This window comes from Ovis aries, chromosome 4 (genome assembly GCF_016772045.2).
Source record: "Ovis aries strain OAR_USU_Benz2616 breed Rambouillet chromosome 4, ARS-UI_Ramb_v3.0, whole genome shotgun sequence".
NCBI classification, from domain to species: domain Eukaryota; kingdom Metazoa; phylum Chordata; class Mammalia; order Artiodactyla; family Bovidae; genus Ovis; species Ovis aries.
The window spans coordinates 96,495,681-96,515,626 of NC_056057.1; the positions used below are offsets into that span (position 1 = coordinate 96,495,681).

At 45.4% G+C, this 19,946-nt stretch overlaps 1 protein-coding gene and 1 long non-coding RNA gene across 8 annotated transcripts in view; one reads left to right on the top strand and one right to left on the bottom strand.

Annotated features, from left to right (window-relative positions):
- The window catches only part of LOC106991099 (uncharacterized), a 239,365-nt gene extending 223,674 nt beyond the window's left edge, over positions 1-15,691 (bottom strand). For 6 of the 7 annotated variants that reach the window (XR_009600443.1, XR_009600442.1, XR_009600441.1 and 3 more), the window contains exon 1: positions 13,364-13,797. This is a non-coding gene — a long non-coding RNA (uncharacterized LOC106991099). Of the gene's footprint in view, positions 1-13,363; positions 13,798-14,301; positions 14,469-15,323 lie in introns of those variants that run through there. The other variant, XR_009600439.1, reaches the window with a different exon arrangement.
- A 60-nt stretch (positions 15,692-15,751) lies between these two features.
- MKLN1 (muskelin 1) overlaps positions 15,752-19,946 on the top strand; it is a 384,978-nt gene continuing 380,783 nt past the window's right edge. Inside the window, exon 1 of the mRNA XM_004008073.5 lies at positions 15,752-15,859. The gene's annotated coding sequence lies outside the window, so the exon portion shown is untranslated. The remainder of the gene's footprint in view (positions 15,860-19,946) is intronic.

Genomic DNA, 19,946 nt, shown 5'->3' on the forward strand with positions numbered 1-19,946 from the left:
TTTATTTAAAAACACTTTTCACTTGTTGTTATCAGGTACCTGCATTTTTAGGCAATGAGCACGAAGACTGAAAAGTCATCACAAATTCTACTGGGGCAGAGCCTATAAAAAAAGATATTACACAATTTTTAAAAGATAAAAATTAGAAAAAGCTGAAGGAGTATTATTGACACAAGGACAAAGCCGATGAAGGAAGTGTTGCCAGTGTAACTAGAAAAGATTAATCTCTGGAAACATAAAAAAGCAAAAAATGATAATTATAGACTTTTAGAAAATGGACAATAGGTGCAATGAATGTATGATACATCAATATAAAAGCAGAAAGCACACAGCTGTCAATGATAATGATAAGAAGTCTGGTGTAATTGTGAATATCATGAAAAGATTCAGTACTAACAAAAAGTGAAAGTCACTCAGTTGTATCCGACTCTTTGCGACTGCATAGTCCATGGGATTCTCCAGGCCAGAACACTGGAGTGGGTAGCCTTTCCCTTCTCCAGATCTTCCCAACCCAGGAATCAAACCGGGGTCTCCTGCATTGCCGGTGGCTTCTTTACCAGCTGAGCCACCAGGGAAGCCCAAGAATACTGGAGTGGGTAGCCTATCCCTTCTCCAGTGGATCTTCCCAACCCAGGAATTAAACTGGGGTCTCCTGCATTGCAGGCAGATTCTTTACCAACTTTTAATGAGTTGTACAATAACTAATAGAAATATTAAGCAAGTTCCCTAGTATATTAAACAAGTTCCCTGGTAGTCCAAATATCACCCCATGCTTCTATCACGGAGATGAAAGCAGCAGCAGATTTCAGTTGGGGTCAATTAATTTTCAGGTCTTCTGACGTAGATGCATGTAAGTCTGGAAAGTATTGAAAAGCAGGCCCTTGGGACCCCTCCCTAACTCCTGAAGGAAAGAGGGCCAAGCACACTGCGCACAGACTAATTCAAGGAGTCCTGGACTGCCTGATGGTAGAACTCAGAAGCAACACCCTACACGGAGGCCAGTCTTGATTAACAGGGCTTCCTTTGTGGCTCAGCTAGTAAAGAATCCACCTACAATGCAGGAGATCTGGGTTCGATCCCTGGGTTGGGAAGATTCCCCTGGAGAAGGGAAAGGCTACCCACTCTAGTATTCTGGCCTGGAGAATTCCATGGACTGTACAGCCCATGGGGTCACAAAGAATCAGACATGACTGAGCGACTTTCACTTTCACTAAGCTAAAGTACTCCTGTGAGGCTTTATCCTAACATAATGCGAAAAACTCAATCACAGCACTTTAGGGCCAGAAACACCTTGCTCCACCAAGCCCTCATTTTACAGGTGAGCGGCCTGTGGCACCGACTTGGACACTCTGAAGGTTCTGTATGAGTGGGAACTAGAAGCCAGTGGAAAGAATACCGAGCCCCCAAGCACAGCATCCAAAGAGGCAAGGTACCCACTGATCATTATTAGGTATTAACACTATTCTAACCTCAATACTGGAGAAGGAAATGGCAACCCACTCCATTATTCTTGCCTAGAAAATCCCATGGACAGAGGAGCCTGGTGGGCTGCTGTCCATAGGGTCGCACAGAGTCGGACACGACTGAAGCGATTTAACAGCAACAGCAGCAACCTCAATACTCTTTCCACCAAACTTAAATAAGATCGGTCACAGCACAGAAAAGAGAACTAGAAGGAAAAGGAAGAAAGATGTGGAGGTAGGATTATAAAGGACATCCACAGGGGTCTTTGGCCGACCAGAAGCCAGCCGCCTGGCTGTCAGAGAAACAGAAATGTCAGGAGCCGGAAGACAGGACCCTCAAGAGATGTGGGAGGACAATGGTGGATGCTACCAAGAGCTAGTGTGTTAACTGTGTCCACTCTCTAAAGCATAGGACGCTTTTCACAGGTATTGAGGGTGGAGGTGGGGAAGCGGGGACAAACTCTAAGAAAGATGGTGGGTGGGATCACACAGCAGCACCTTCCTCTCCTCTGGTCGCTCAAAGAAAACTAACCCATGGACACTCTTGTCATGAAGACTGCCAAGCCCAGCCTCAAACTGTCAAGTCTAAAGAATCCAAAACTATCTCACAGATTTTGTTACAAAGACTCTATCAGATATTTCAGTCTAGAAATGTCTGTAGATCTGAGTAGCAAATCACATGGAGTGCTTTTCAAAGTAATCAATAGTAGATCAAAAGTTAAGGTAGTATCCATGAAATACAGTCTGAAACCAATTATATGGATGCTAAATCAACTCTTAAGATTTAATGTTCACCGAGGAAACCAGAACTGAAAGAGACACATGTACCCCAATGTTCATCGCAGCACTGTTTATAATAGCCAGGACATGGAAACAACCATTCATCAGCAGATGAATGGATAAGAAAGCTGTGGTACATATACACAATGGAGTATTACTCAGCCGTTAAAAAGAAAACATTTGAATCAGTTCTGATGAGATGGATGAAACTGGAGCCGATTATACAGAGTGAAGTAAGCCAGAAAGAAAAACACCAATACAGTATACTAACACATATATATGGAATTTAGGAAGATGGCAATGACGACCCTGTATGCAAGACAGGGAAAGAGACACAGATGTGTATAGTGGACTTTTGGACTCAGAGGGAGAGGGAGAGGGTGGGATGATTTGGGAGAATGGCATTGAAACATGTACACTATCATGTAAGAATCGAATCACCAGTCTATGTCCAATGCAGGATACAGCATGCTTGGGGCTGGTGCATGGGGATGACCCAGAGGGATGTTGTGGGGAGGGAGGTGGGAGGGGGGTTCATGTTTGAGATCACATGTACACCCGTGGTGGATTCATGTCAATGTATGGCAAAACCAATACAGTATTGTAAAGTAAAATAAAGTAAAAATAAAAATTAAAAAAAAAAAGATTTAATGTTCAACCGTTGTTGTATAAAAGAAGTTAGAAAATAAAAGAATTTCAAGATAAAATTTAAAACTGATAGATGTGAAAAGCAAGGGAGACTTCGTGGCCTCAGCCCAGCTCTGCGGCTTCTGCTACACAAATGATTTGTTTCCTAATCCATAAAACACACCCATAATAAGCACTGCACGTGCCTTCCAGGAATTTGATTTAAACTAGTTAACGATCAGAAAGCAATCTAAAAGTGTAAGCGCTGCATGAATTCTGGGCATAACTTTGGAAAGGCATTTGATATAAGTCAAGTAAGAGCATCTGGTGATTAATTTGAAGGATTCACCGGAAACAAAAAGGAAAACTCATTAATTTATTTTTCTAACAAAAGAAGCTTGTGCTATTAACTAGTCTTGACATACCTACACTCAGGTTTAGAACACTTAATACTTAAAACCTTTCATTTTTATCCTCCCATTCCTTACTCTTCACCTGTTTCTTTTCTATTTCCTTGCTTTCAGATAAGACTGTGTGCGCACTAAGTCGCTTCAGTTGCGTCCAACTCTTTGCAACCCTATGGACTATAGCCTGCCACACTCCTCTGTCCATGGGGATTCTCCAGGCAAGAATACTGGAGTGGGTTGCCATTCCCTCCTCCAAATCTTCCCAACCCAGAGATCGAACCCAGGTGTCCTACATTACAGGCAGATTTCTCTGTCCAGGAGCCTGGGATTTCCCAGGCAAGAATACTGGAGTGGGTTGCTATTCCCTCCTCTAGGGGATCTTCCTGACCCAGGGACTGAACCCTTAGGTCTCTTAGGTCTCCTGCATTGGCAGGTGAGTTCTTTACCACTAGGGCCACCCGGGAATTCCCCAATATCTTACTATGCTCTCTTTTCCAATAAATTCACTCATATTAAAATGCATTGTCTCCGTTTCTAAAATACATCTACAATTATTTGCATTTTCCTTTTCTCACAATGCTCATTGTTATCTCACCTAAACTACTAAAACAGCCTCCGAGCTGGTCTCCCTGCCCACTGTCAATCCATTTCTCAGAGACAGCAGCTTGAATGATTTTTTTTCAAATAAATCATGTCGTTAAAAAAATAAAATGCACTGTCAAATCTCACTTCTGGTCACCCCCAACCTTGAGTCCATCTGACTCTTGGCACTCAGAAGTCTAATCTGGAATGCTTCCACAGCACCACCTGTTAGACTGCCCTGGCATCTCCATGACTCAACCCCTCCTCCAAAGTCCACCTCCTCTTTCACCTCCTCCCCCTCACCCCAGCCTGGCAAAATAAACATATACTCTGCATAAGAACAGTGTGGTTGCTCTGCAAGAGCTGCTTTAAGAAGTCTCCTGGTATCTCCACTGCCTTTCTAGAGATTCCAGCACCAAAGCCCCTTCACTGGGCAACTACAGAGCCTCCAATGTTCCCCAAAGTCCACAAAATAGGGAATGGCCATGCCCTGGCTTACTCTTCATCTCCCAACCGGAACCTCATTCCTGTAACCAGAAGTCTCCTATGAGGCAGTTACTTTCAGAGGATGATCCTCATTTAACATTATCAGAACCCATTATGGACCCATGCTGCTGCTTCTAAGTCGCTTAAGTACTGTCCGACTCTGTGCAACCTCAGAGACAGCAGCCTACCAGGCTCCCCCATCCCTGGGATTCTCCAGGCGAGAACACTGGAGTGGGTTGCCATTACCTTCTCCAATGCATGAAAGTGAAAAATGAAAGTGAAGTCACTCAGTCATGTCTGACTCTTCGTGACCCCATGGACTGCAGCCCACCAGGCTCCTCCATCCATGGAATTTTCCAGGCAAGAGTACTGGAGTGGGGTGCCATTGCCTTCTCCCATAGACTGGCTTTAATTAAGAAAAGACCTACATCTCAATAAACAAATAAATAAAATAAAACGCATTTATTTAGTGAGTTCTGACAATTATCTAATGTGCTACATCTTGCCCTATAGATGTGTATTAAGAGGCACTTGGTTAGATTTGATACCCAACCATTCAGGTTAAGGGAGCAGCATACAGTTTTGTCATTTAATAGCATCAGTAACATTTCAACATATTTTACATAGAGACTTCGACCATTGGATAAGAACTCCAATCTGAGTTTTAACGGACTCTGAATTTTTGAAAACTATATGGGATTCTGAAGAAACTCATTCAAAATTAATTGCTGTGGTACATATACACAATGGAGTATTACTCAGCCGTTAAAAAGAATACATTTGAATCAGTTCTGATGAGATGGATGAAACTGGAGCCGATTATACAGAGTGAAGTAAGCCAGAAAGAAAAACACCAATACAGTATACTAACACATATATATGGAATTTAGAAAGATGGCAATGATGACCCTGTATGCAAGACAGCAAAAAAGACACAGATGTGTACAGCAGACTTTTGGACTCAGAGGGAGAGGGAGAGGGTGGGATGATTTGGGAGAATGGCATTGAAACATGCATACTATCAAATAAGATTTGAATCGCCAGTCTATGTCCGATGCAGGATACAGCATGCTTGGGGCTGGTGCACGGGGATGACCCAGAGGGATGTTGTGGGGAGGGAGGTGGGAGGGGGGTTCATGTTTGAGATCACATGTACACCCATGGTGGATTCATGTCAATGTATGGCAAAACCAATACAGTATTGTAAAGTAAAATAAAGTAAAAATTAAAAAAAAAGAAAAAAAATTAATTTAATCCGTTTAAAACGTTGAAACCTCAGTTTTCCATACAGCAATCTTTAAATGAAATAATGTTGCAGAAATCAAAGGGTAGGTATTACAGCTTGAAGAGGAGGGGAACAGGTGTAGAATCATGGAACTTTAGAAGAGATGACCAAATCCAGTGGTTCTCAAAACACAGTCCTTTGACCAGCAACATCAGCATCACCTGGGAACTTGTAAGAAACGCAGACTATTAGGCCCACCCTAGACCTAATGAGTCAGAAACTCTGAAGTGGGGTCCATCAATCTGAGTTTTAACAATCCCTCAATGAAGTCTACATACACTAAAGTTCGAGAAACACTGACCCAATCCCACCACTCCACTGAAGAGAAAAGAAATGTGGCTAGCAACTTCCTTCAATTCTTATACCAAGTTAGCAACCAAGGTCACTGAAGAAAATTCTCAATATATCTTCAAGACGATGCTTAAGCTATTATATCCACATCCAAACAGTCACACAGGATCTTCTAAGCTGACCAGGTCTTGATCTACCGCAAGTGTAATTCCTGTATCATTGCTTTAAGCTGGTGGTGGTGGTGGTGGTGGTGTAGTTGCTAAGCTGTGTCAGAATCTTTGTGACCCTGTGGACTGTAGCCCCCCAGGCTCCTCTGTCTATGTTTTCTCCAGGCAGGAACACTGGAGTAGGCTGCCATTTCCTTCTCCAGGGGAGCTTCCCCACCCAGGGATTGAACCTGGGTCTCCTGCACTACAGGCAGATTCTTTACCAACTGAGCCAATACTTAGGCAGACATGAATTTTTTTTGTCATGAGCAATTCACATTTAATACCTAAGGAAAAAAAAAAAAACAAACGACGTCACATTATTGACCTGTCCATAAAATCAACAACTCAAATCTCATAGCCTTTCTTATTTGTTGGGTTGAGTGGGTTAACTTTTAGTACTGACAGCAGCAGTGGGTTTTATCTTGCAATCATTGTGTTTTGGTTCAGGTTTGAGGGCAACAGCAGAAATTTATGGGGACTCATGGCTGATGGTTTGTTTTTGATTGGGGGGCTCCCCACCATTACCACCAAAGATATTTACACACCAAGGGCATTTGAAAAGCAGTCATAAAGGACTAAGAGACCAGAAACTGCTAAAAGATCCCCCTCAAAAAACTTCACATTTTATCTTGGAACGTAGCATATGATTTTCTTTAGAAAACAGATTTCTGTTTTCAATTATACTTTACTTACCCTGGTTTAAAATTGGTTTTCAGGCTTTCCTGGTGGCTCAGTGGTAAAGAATCCGCCTGCCAACGTGGGAGACCTGGGTTTGATCCCTGTTCTGGGATGATCCCACATGCCAGAGAGCAACTAAGCCCACCCCGCTCCCCCACACCACAACTGCTGAGCCTGTGCTCTAGAGCCCACGAGCCACAACTACAGAGGCCCTACAGCCTGTTCTCTGCAGCAAGAGAAGCCACGGGGAAGAGAAGCCACGGGGATGAGAAGCCCGTGCACCGCAACTAGAGATACCCCCCACCTGCCGCAACCAGAGAAAAGCCTGCGCAGCAACAGAGACCCAGCACACCCAAAAATAAATACCTTTTAAATAACAAAAACAGTTTTCATGTGTGCAACACACAGCAGCAGAATCACAGGAAGCTAGTCTGCATCTCCCAGGAATGAGGACAGGGCTATAATCCAGCCACACGGAAGACCACAAGCTAGGTAAGTCTGATGCACAGCATCAAGAGCAGACTACATCGTCTTCTACAAGTACCAGACCACATATGGAGCTGCATCACCAACCCACCAACACAGCATCAACCATGTGAGAGGGGAGCTACGATTTCAGCCTTAGGGCTCTCGCTCTAAACAGATGTTTGATGTATCTCATACCTTTTCATATAAATATTTTAAAATCTGGTAGTGGTTATCTGCACAACTAAACATCTGTTTCTATTTACATTTTAAAATATTTTCTTTTGAGAAGTTTATAACTTGGGTGTTAGGATTATCACAGACTGAGATTTAGGGGTTTAAGAGACAAACGTTTCCATTCCTGTTTCTCAGATAGAAGCTGTTTTCTCAATGTCATGCCATACGAGAGATATTTTCAGTCCTCTTTTCAGACTCTATTAACATCTGTAATACCTTCGATTTCACAAACCATATTTCCTAACTAACATGGCTCAGTGCATGACTCATTCTTTGAGGAAGAATCACAGAACAAGTGTGCAAAGCAATAGAAACAACTACCTCACTTTGACTTTCAACACCCTCCCTGTGACCTGAACACCAAAGCTTTTTGTGACTTTATTTTTCAAACTGTCATCAAATAGGGGTAACAATTCTTGCTATGTATCCTGCTACAGGAAAAGGAATCAAAGTCACTGAACTAAGGATAATGTCCCTGGGAAGACCGCATTCATCCCTTGGAAAAACTGTAAGTTACAGTGCAGTCACTGAGTCTCGGCCTCCTCTGTAGCTCCACAACATACCCTCCGAGGCTAAATTCAGGAGGTGAAATTATCTGAGCGTTCTTCCATTCACCAAATGTTCCTGGGCACTTGCCACGTGTCAGGCATCATGTAAGGACACTGGGGAAATAACGGCCAGCGAGACCAACATAGCGCCTGCTCTTCACAGTACATCTAAGGAAGTACTGGTTAAGCTCATGGGACTTCCAATCAGTGTATACACCAAGGATTCAAATCCATTTGATGTTCTAAATAATTACTCGAAACCATAATGACCCATAATCACTCCACTCTGCTCCTGAAAATGGGAGACCACGTGAACTCCATGAAAAGCCCACAGACCACAGACAGATGCTCGACAATATGGAGGCCTCACGTAGGTTAAAAATATCCTGGAAACACCTTATGATCTATGAATGGCAAGCACAGTGTTATACGCTATAAAATGAATCAAGATTTTTCTTTTAAAGGCAGAAAACTGTAAGTTAACGTTTACCTATCAAACACTAGACTCAAACGTAAGCAAATCCTCTGTAACTGTCCAATGCAGCAGCCACCATCCACTTGTGGCTATTTTTAAATCGATGAGAACCTTAGTTTCTATGTCACATAGACACACTGAAAGTGGCTCACTAGCCTCAAGTGCTTAGTGGCTATCACTTCTAAGTCACAAATATATCATTATAAATCATTCCTATCATTCTGGAAAGCCCTATGGGACACTGCTACTCTATAAACACCTCTGTAATATTAAATCTGAAAGTTACAGTGTAATAAAATGTGATGATGCATCTGTACTCAGCTATGATACATAGAAGTTTGTTCATCAACAATATAGTGCCATTTCTTCCTTCCTAAGTAAGTCGAAAAATGGTAATATTGAACATCTCTCCCAGAGCTCACAAGTAAACACTTGGTAAATTGGGAATGAAATTGGGAAACAAGTGAAAAGCTGAGTACATTTAGTCCTGTCCTTCCTACTCCTTCTACTGGAATATGCTGATGGTACCCTGTATTCTCTGTTCAAAGATGCACGGTTTCAGCCTAGCAGCAGAAGTGAGGACAGGAAAGAATGAGGATGAGTGATCAACCCAAACAATGCAACTCAAATTCAGTTTAGACTGACGTAATAACCGTGGATGCCTGCAGTGTGCCAGTAGTACACAACTAATCACCATTTCAACCTTTCATAAGGTCAATTTAGTAGAGGTGTCCAACGCACAAACAAAAACAATATATGTTGTGAAAAAATGCACTGAGACACATCTGTGCGAGGAATGGACGTGACACAGCAGGATGTTTCCAAACACCTTTCAGGAAGAAATTGGGGCTTCCCTGGTGACTCAGACAATAAAGAATCCGTCTGCAATGTGGGAGCCCTGTGTTCGATCCCTGGGTCAGAAAAGTCCCCTGGAGAAGGGAGTGGCTACCCACTCCCCTATTCTTGCCTGGAAAATTCCATGAACAGAAGAGCCTGGCAGGCCCCAATTCAGGGGGTCGCAAAGAGTTGGAGATGACTGAGTGACTAATATTTTCACTTTCATGAGAAATTAAGAGTAATGTCCTAAAGGAGGTACCCTAGAAGCAAAAGGGAGAGCTGTCCACAGGAACCACAAGTGGTTTGACAATGCTGGATTAAAGTATCTTTGGTGGTCAACAGGGATGAGGATGACAAGGGAGGGAGGGAGATGGGGTTAGAGAGCTATTTCCATGCCAAAAATAACTTACACTCAGTTATATCAGGCTTGCCCTAGTGGTTATGTCTGTCTATACGCTTCCCTAACCAAAACTGCAAGCCACATGAAGACTAGTCTCCGAAACTTGGTAAGTAATTTGCCTACATCTGCCATACAGCCAACAGTATTAGAAAGCAAGCATTAGTAGGAATACAAAGACATTTCTTTGTGACGCAGTTACCACTTAATAAATGTGTATTGGTCACAAAAACATTGTAATTAGAACCCTGTTTTTAAGGATAAAACCTCTATTTCCTGGGAGTTTTATTTCCAATATTCTTAGAGAATATATCAAGGAACACATCTGCAAAACAAATAGATTACTTCCACATCTAAATATTCCCACCAAGACTTTATCTGACAGAAGAAAATGAAACAAATGAGAGAGAGAAGATACAGAAACAATACTTCTGTACTCCAGACCAGAATAGTTGTGTGTTTTTTTTTTCCTTCTAAATTTTCAAGGCAAAACTTCTGCTACTCCGTATACTAACTACCTTGCACATTCTGCTACAAACCAGCCAATGACCAGCAAAATTATATCGTGTCCAGCAACCTAAAGGACTTCTGTGAATGCTTGTGTAAATCCTGGGAAATTATCTGCGTCTTCTAGACTCTTCACTTCACTTTACACATATGTTCAAGTCTCAAAACAACTTCCATGGAATCAGTTCTCTCCAAATTACTGGGATCCCCTCTTCAAAGAAACTTAGGGAAAATGTTAGTAGCCTATATAGGTCTCAACGAATTCACCAGGTGATTCTTCTCCCTTTCATACAAGCAAAAATTTGCAAATAAAAATTCATATATATTTATATAAATTGGCTGGTCCTTGGGCAAACACAAAACTATTCCTATTCGCACAAACACGTGCCATTTAGGTAAAGGTAGATTTCCAAAGTAACATACATAATGACTGAAAGACTGGGGTTTGAAATTAGCTTGCCTGGGTTCTAGTTATGGATCGTCACTGACCAACTCTTACTTAAACTCCTGAGCTTCCACTCGGTCACCTGCAAAATGGGGGTAACAATGTTTCATCAAGAATGTCAGGGCATGCCAGCACATAGCTACCAGGATCTACTGACAGGTCAACACCTGTTGGCTATTTCAGCTATTTCGTCCCTAAATATGGATGGTTTCACAGCTATCTATTCCAGCCAGCTAGTTCTCTAAGCTCTCAACCTTCTTTCATCAAAAACACTTACGGAGGTTTAAACATACACACACGTTCAGCCCTATTTGGATTTGGGTTCAACTGGTCTAGGATTGAGCCGGGCATCAGAATTCTTTCTAAACCGGTCCAGTTACTTACAACGTGCAGTCTGGATTAAGAGCCACAGATAGGTCTCTATATGCCCACAGAGACTCACGCCTGCAGTCTGCAGATTTCCAACTGAAACAGCGCAGGCGGGCCCCCAGCCCGGATGGAGCAGGCTCGCCTGGATGCTGCGACGACGAACTCCAAAGTGCGGTGGGATTTACACCCACGCCCGCACACCGCTCACGAGGACCAACTCCCACGAACTCCACCAGGTGGGGCCTGGACACCCGGCGCGGTCGGGATCTGTCTGGGGCACACGCCCCCTCGCCCCTTCGGCGACAGCACCCCTCGGGCGCCCGGCCCTCCGGACGCGTGCGTCACCGCGCCCCGGCCCCCTCCCGCCCCCGGCACGTGACTCGACACGCGCCAGCTGCACGCGGGCTCCATCAAAACAAAAACAGAGAGGGCCGGCCGGCCGGCCCGGCGGCGGGGAGCGCGCGGGGGCGGCGGGCGCGCCCCCGCTGCCGCTGCCGCGCCTCCGCTGCCCCGAGCGCCGCCGAGGCCGCGCGCCCCGACCGGCCGGGGGCGGGAGGGCAAGAGGGCACCACCCTGTTTACAGCCCTCGCTCCGGGCCGGGGGCCCCGCCCGGAAACGGTCTCCCGGGAAAGGGCCCTGGTGTGCGCACCCACCCGCGGCCCGGACGTCGGCGCTGGCGGGGGAGGCTCGGGCCGCCGCTCGGAATAAAGCCGCGTCGCCACGGAGCCGGGGGCCCCGGGCCCGCGCGAGTCTCCGCTCCTCGTCAGCGCGCCGCCTACGGCTGCTTCGTGTCAGCCCCCGTCACGACTCTGCTACGCACTTCACCCCCCAGCTCTCGGCTCCGGCGCTTCCGCAGACCCTCCTCACGTGGCCGCCTCCTCCCGGGCCCCCGTACTCCCAGGCGATCGGGCTGCGGACCCTCCCGCACTTCGGGACCCCGCGCTGCTCCTACCCCGGGGAGGGAGTACATCGCCCGTCTCGGACCACCCCCCCCCACACACACACACACCATCTTCCGCCCCAGGAGGTAGGGTAGGGTGGCCATGAGCTGTCAGAAGCCCAGTTTTCCACATGACGAACCTCATCTTCACCCTTACACATCCCTACTCCCCCTTCAGCCTAGCTTCAAGATGAATCAGATATTTAAAGCGGGGTGGGGAGGGGTTGTCTTCATTTTTCTCCCTGGTCGCAAAAAAAACAAAACAAAACAAAACACGCAGCTCTGCCGATCCGCTCGCTTTTAAGACTCCCCACGCCATCCCATCAAATGCAACTTACAAAACAGAAATGCCCACCACACACCTGCTACGCCACCCACCCTCTCGGAACCTGGAGACCCACCCAGCTCGCCTTCTGGAACCTGCGCCCGGGGCAGGGTGGGAGCGGTGCCGTCCGGTTCCCTAAAGTAAGAGGGAGTGAGAGGGAGATCAGGCACCCCCTCAGCCCCGCCCAAGAGCGCGATCCTCCGGTCCCCCAACTCGAGAGCGCAGCACGGCATCCTCCGTCCCTCCCGGCGGAACGAGGAAGGCAGCCAACGGCCTGGGTGCTGGGGGGTGCTGTTTTTCCCCTTTAGAACGCAGACGCCGCGTCCTCTGTGAGCACCCCCACCCCCGTCGCCTTATTTCTGGTGGTCAGCAAAGGTGGGGTTGGGGGAAGACAGGACCAAGTACTCTCGAGGTTCCGGGATGTGACTCTCCACGGAGTGAAGAGGTGGAATCTCGAAATGGAAACAGTCTTCCCCCCCTCCCTCCCCTCCTCCTCCTCCTCTTCTGTTTACCTCAAGTTTGAATTTTATCTGCGCAACATTAGCTGGAATGCGGACATTGAAAAACACACACACACACACACACACACACACACACACACACACTCTCAACCCGGCAGCAGCTCCGGAGGAGCCATGTGGCATCAAGCCACCTCAAAGGGGAAAAAAGTGCTCTTAGCAACACAAACATGGCGAAATCGCCTCGGCATTCCCGGCTAACGCCACCACCCCTACCTTTCCTCGCCCGGCTCGCCAACATCCCGGCCGGGACCTGCGGGCCCTTCCAGGGGGAGGCGAGGGGCCCCCGGGGAGTCCCAGGGTGGGACCGCGGGGCGTGCGAAAGAGGAAATAACCGGAGTCCACAGTGAAAATGTTTCTGCTGGACCATCGAGCCCGCCGCCTCGCAGCAGTGAGGGGATGCCTCTTTTCATCTCGAGAGGTCCAAACGGAGAACAAAATTCCCATCCCGAAGTCCTGCTGGGCCGGCTTTCCCCACCCTCCAGAACTTACCTTGGGGCTGAACACACGCTGCCGCTTTAATCCCTTTCTCTTTCCTTCCTGCGGAGCGAGACGCAAGGGGGAAAACGATGCGCATGTATATTTGTAGAGCACAGTCTTCTAGAATTCCCCTTTGATCATCAGGAAGAGCGATGGAGGCTTCGGAGACAGGTGCAGTGCTGGCCGAAGCTGCCGGATAAAAGTTGTTCTCTTGGCTGTGGGCGGCGGGGGTCCCCCGGCCAGGGCTGGGGACCGGGTCTCCCTTCCCCCCCGCCGGCGTCGCCCACTTCCCGCGGGGAGCTGCTGCGTGCGGCTCGGCTGCAGGGGAGGTGGCGTAGTTTCTCTTCCTCCCACCTCTTCTCACTCACTTGTTTTTGTAGCCGTGGGCTCCCCTAATGCTTTCCTCTCCACAATGTTGTTTCATTATATCATGTCCATCATGTGACACCGGAGAGGCCTCTCTATGGAAACTTAAAGGGCCTCCCACGTGACTGCAGTAGCAACAACAGCAGCGGCAGAACTGGCGGCGGCGGCCGCAGCCGTTCGTACCACCACCACCACCACCCACCGAGAGCCCCTCGCAGCATCCCGGAGGGGCTCCTGGCGCAGCAGAAGCCCAGATAACGAGCCACAGCATCCGGGAGCTGTGGCGTCTGTGCGTGCGTGTAGCCTTTGCTCATTACATAGGAAACCGAACAGAAGGAGCGTCCTTAAATCCTTTCCTACAGTTCCAAAACCCACGCTCTGTTAAAATGACATGTCGTGGCTCCTACTTTATTTTCCCCCAGAGCAATGAGTTTTCTATCAGGTCTGATTAAATTTTACCGAGGCAAAAAGAAGAACCGGACTTGTCCCTCTGCGAGTTCAGCCAGTTCTTGGGTGGCTCAGAAATGACAAAACAATAATAACAGAAATAGAATCAGGCATTTGATACATAATTACCATCATACCAGCTTTAAAGCTTTTCTGGAATCAACATTCCTCCGGTAACTGTGTTGATGATGCTTGCAGGAGCCAAATGCAATGCAGTTTTTCTCTTCCGCAGCTATATTAGGACTTTGTTGCTGACAACAGTAAAAACTTGTTTGTGTCAGGAAGTGAGGTACGACGATATGACCTGGAAGGTACAGACAAAACCAAAGTGGCAGCTTTTGCATTACTTTTCTGACCGCATTCTTTCAAACAGAAGCAGCTGATCTGCTGTAAAATGTGTAGTGTGTTTGGTGGGAAATCAAATCAGAAAAAAAACACATTTTTCCCCTTAATCATAGTGGACGTGCTAGACGCCAGAAATTACCTATAGATTTATATATATGTTTGTATACAGAGAAGTCTGTGTCTTTATATGATATTTTGAACCAATAACTTTGTCATCATTTCTAGCATTTAACTGAAGCATTTAACAGACACTTTGAAAGACTTAAATCCAGTTACGTGTGAATCCATAACATCAGTTTTTAGAGCCTTCCGTTTTATTGAATCACAATCCCCAATCCTAAATCTCTGCCTTAAAGATTGTTTGGATCATAGGATTTTATCCTGCAAATCCAAGCTAAACGGCTCTTTTGATGCTTTAGTTCATGCTTTTCAATTTATAAGGAAAACTCCCTGTTGGATTGGCAGCATTATGAAAAACTTCATAGGAAACTGAAGAGTGGGGCGGAAGATCATGTTTTCTTTGCCTTGCCTGTATCTCTTTCCACCTCATCAGTTTCCCTCTGATTATCAGCCATGATGCATGATCTCCACTACATCCCTTCTGATTGCTTAATATGTCCCTCAATATTTACCTTACTATCTAACGCCTAATTCTCCCATCCCTTTCCCCTTTCCTGCTTTTGCCTCCCAATTCACCCTCTGCTGCCTAGATACTTAGCTCAGGCCTCCCCAAATTCTCCCTCCCAGTCCTTCCAAAGCAGGTCCCCTCCCCTTCCCAGCTCGGTCTCCCTTCTCTGCAACTCTACCCCCTTACCTTTCTTTGACCTCCTTTATTCTCCTTCACAGTCTGGCCCTCGACTTCTCGGCCTCTTCTTCCCCTTCTTCCCCTGCAATGACCTGCCTCAACTGGGGTCTCCTTCACACCCTTCTCTTTGGTCCCATCCCTTCTGACGCCGAACCCCCAGCTTTCCTCACGGGCTTGGCCTGGTCGGCTTGAGCCTGATTTTGTTCCCATGCCCCTGGGCTGGGAAAAGAGTGTGTGGTGCAAAGCGGGGGCAAGCATCCCCCTCGGCGGTGGCCCCTGCCTGGTTCCCCCTCCGCCCCTCCCGAGTCCCGGTTGCGGCGCTTCCTGGGCGGATGGTTGGGACTTGCTGCGGCAGCTGCGGTTCTGCTGTGTCATGCAAGAAGGAGGCGGCGGCGGCGGCGGCGGCCGGAGCTGGAGGGGGAGGAGGGGAGGAACCTGATCTCTCCGGTAGCGAAGGGCTGAAGGCAAACACCGAGTTCCCCCAGAGCCGCCCGGGAGCAGGGAGGGCTCCGCCACCCCGGGGGGCCCTCCCCGCGGGGCAGATGGTAAGTGGGGCGGCGCAGGTGGTCGCCTTGGGAAGGGAGCGTGCAGGGGGTTAGGTGGGAAGGCGGGGAGAACTAGGAATCACCCTGGCCAAACTGAAGGAGCCCAGTGCCCAGCTGAAAGGGACCCAGGCCACAATAAGGATGACCAGTGGCAATAGTTACCGTTCGAATAACGCCCCGCAGGTGACCCAGGCTACACAGAGGAGTAGTGCATCCTGAACCAAGGACCCAGCTAGAGGCAATGTTTCAGAGTTAGAAAACCATCATCCCATCAGCCCTGGCGCTTTAGGGTACAGCTGATAGCAGAAGTCGACATACACCCTATTCCTATAGCCTAACTGAGCTTTATGGGTTGTCTTGTTTAAAACTAGGAAAGGGTATGGAAACCTGCCCAACCTCACTTTAGCCACAGACATAATGCTCTTGGCCAGTGGCCTTGGACAAACAGCCTCTGGTGCAATTAAACAATCAATAGGAAAAATAGCTTCTTTCCCTTCCCCACCCTCCTTTCCCAAGCAGCTCCAACCAGGGTAATTTATTCTGTTTAAAGGAGAAAGAAAACTATGCCTTATGGTTTCTCTCCCACCTTACCCTCTGTCAGCCTCAGTCCTGCTACACAAACTGCCCACCCCAGTTTCAGACTATGATTTACATTCAATGAGGGGACTGTCTAAAGCCTGAAGAATTTTCACCTCTGCTGCCCTTTACTGGGAGGGGATTCAGAAACGTAGAACTACAAGCAGTGAACATGGGGACATGGGGACAGGCTGGGCATGTAGGAAAACTGCTTCTTTTACCTGAGTGCAGTTCTCAGGACAACTTAACATAAACACACATATATATTATATATATATATATATGTCTATATATTATTCTTGTCCATTTTGCTCCTGGAAATCAAAGCACTTTCTGCAACATCATTTTTTTTTTTTTTTTAATGTCAGTCATACATTAGCAGTAAGGGGTTGGCGGGATTAACTGAAAGGCTAATGACTGTCTCAGAAGCACATGCTGTTGCTAGGGAACTCAAGCTCGTCCTGCTTTCTAATCACTCATATGTTATGTGGAAATCAAACTTCTCAGGGTGTTATTAAAATGAATGGCATTTGGTTAAAGGAGTTCTCGCTTGTGTTGTAGCATCCTGAATTATTATCGACTCCCTCACACCCACATATCTTGTTTTCCTAATTTGATTTCTGTATGTGCGTCACTACCAGGGACACGCAGACTAGACCAGTCAGGTTCACTTCCTGTTTCTCAAAACTGGTTTATATTTGGTCTCGTAGCTTTAGCTGGTAAAATATTATCAAACTGCTACTCTTGAAGAGAAATCTGTGCTTGCCGTGAAAACCGATTATCCCAATTAAATTCTAATTCCCATAGAAAATGTCATAATTTGAGGAATAAGGTATACTGCCAGTTGCCATTTGAGAAAACCATTCTTGAAATGTAAAGCCTAGAAAAACCCATCATCTTTATTTCTTTTACCCAGAATCTTCATTCCTCAGCATTAGAAGTAAAACAAACTCAATTTGAGGGCAGATTTAAGTGTGATATTTCTAAAATAAAACTCAAAAAAAAAATACACACTGAAGCTGGGGAAATCATTTAGACTAAATAAGGCATAGAACTGAATAGAATCCAGGCCCCAGAAGTACAAATAAGCTTGGGTTAGCATTGGGGCCCTCAGAGAACAGAGTGTGATTACAAGGCTACAGTACAAAGAGAAGCCCATCTCTCTCTACTAATTGTCTCTTTTGCCAGTTCTCCTATGTCCCTGGATAAGACAGCCTTGCTTCGTTTTCAGTTCCTTCCTCTTTATAACAAGGATATCAAAAAAGGCAATATCATAAAGATAAACACTATGCAGTTAGAGAGGTTCTGATGTAGATCATTTGTTTGGATGAAAGATAATAGGGTATCTATGGCATTGAGGAGAGACCAGCCAACGGCAATTTAGGAAATTTTAATAGGCTGGATGACCTTGGGTGAGCTAGTACAAGTCTTCTCCTGTCTGTTTCCTCATGGAAGCTAAACAAATACTGGGCTACAGAATCTTTGAGATTCTTTCCATTGACAAATCTGTGTTGTACTGAACTCACTGCATAAAAATTTCAATTTTAGCTGAATTTTGCAATGTTAAATTTTGGCACTGAAATTTTAAAACCTAGCCATAGAAACCTTGGAGGAAATTATAATAGGAAAGAGTATGTTGTTGACACATCACTTTATAGTGTCAGTTGCCAGACAAATAAAATTTACCTGACTCCCAAAGTACTTAACTCTGCTTACTTTCAGGTGTTGTAGAAGGAACAGGATGAAAGGTAGAAAGGATGTAAAAATGTATCAAAAGCGCCTTCATTCAATTTAGATTTATTTAACCCAAAGTACTTTGATGAACAAAATGGTGGAATGATGAATATAGGCTATTAAAGAATTACATGATTAACTGAACTCTCATGGAGTTACAGGCAAAAATATACCTAGATTTTTAAAATTTTCAGGCTCAAGGTGTTAAGAAGTAGCATGAAGAAATGTGAGATTTGTGCCAGACAGAGAAGATCTGACTTCGAAACCCAACTCTTCCACTCTCTCTATTCATTATTGAGTGCCTGCTATGTGTCAGGTACCGTGCTAGGCACTGGGAATACACAGATGAATAATACAGTCTCCTCTGAAGGATCTTGTAGTTTAATGAGGAGACAGATAAGTACAAAATTGATCACACAATACTAGGATGTTAGCAACATGGGAGCTCACTGGAAAGGTATACACTTAACCTTCACCTTGCATAGTCACGGTCCCTAACCATAGAAAATGAATTTAGAGAGGAGATCTGAAGCATAAGTAGAATAATCCAGACAAGTGGGCAAGTCAAAGAGAAATGTAGACCAAGCAAAGAAAGTATTATGTGTAAAGTCCTGAGGCTAAGAAGGTGTGCCCATAGAGTTGAAGGTGAAGGGCAGAGCCTAGCAAATAATAGATTCTGTCTTGTATGAATGCATAGCAGAACCCAGAAAGATCAGCAAGGTCTTGTATTATGAAAAGTCTTATATATCCTCCTAATAAGTTTCAACTAACCCTAAAGCCAGTGGAGAACTACTGATGAGTTTTAAGGAGCATAGTGAGGCAATCAAATGTCCATTTTATAAAGTTCACTCCAGTTTGGAGAATTTATTAGTGTGAGCAACACAATAAGCAGGGAGATGAGCTCAGAGGCTATTTCAGCATTATGGGGATAAAAATGATGGACACCTAAACTAAAGCAACAAGAATAGAGATGGAGAGAGGAGAAGGATTCAAGAGAAATTGAGGGTATAGAACAAACTGAATTTTATTATTGATTATGTCTGCAGGATTCAGGAACAGGAGAAGATATACAGCTCAGATAAATGGAAAGATGGTGGTACCATTTGCCAAGATGAAGAGATATAGGTTGAGGAGGGAATTTAGTTTAATTTGAAACATGGTCTTTGAAGTATCCATAGGATATCAAAACGAAGCTTTCTATTACATAAATACACAGGGGAGTCGAGAGCTCAAGAGAGAGAGAGATGTGCTGGAATCATCAGAATGAGTAACAGTCCATGGAAGTAGATGACACCTTCAAGATAAAAGGTATAGAGTAAGAAGAGAGAAAGACCTCTTCTGAAACCTTATGGGAATGCAAACATTGAAAAAATGAGGAAAAAAAGACACAAAAAAGAACATCCAGAGAGGTAGAAGGACCAGGAACAAGTAGTTTCGGAGAAGTCAAGAGAAATTGGCAATTGTTTGAAATGCTGGAGACAGGTGAAGAAAAATAGACAGAAATTCCTTGGTTTTAACAACAAGGTCAGTGTTATGTTCAGAAAGAAGGAGTTTATTAGGAAAAGGAGATAGTAACCAGACTGCAGTGGACTGAGGAGTGGATATGAGTAGAGGATGTAGATAAAGTTCTTTGTAATAAGAAGGACTAAAAACTAAGTAGGGAAGGAAAATGAAAATATCAGGAAGAGAAAATCATGATCTGTGAGGTTAAGGATGCATAGGAAAAGAAGGAAATAATATAGTAATATGAAATTCTGGATACTTTTGGGCTTCTTCA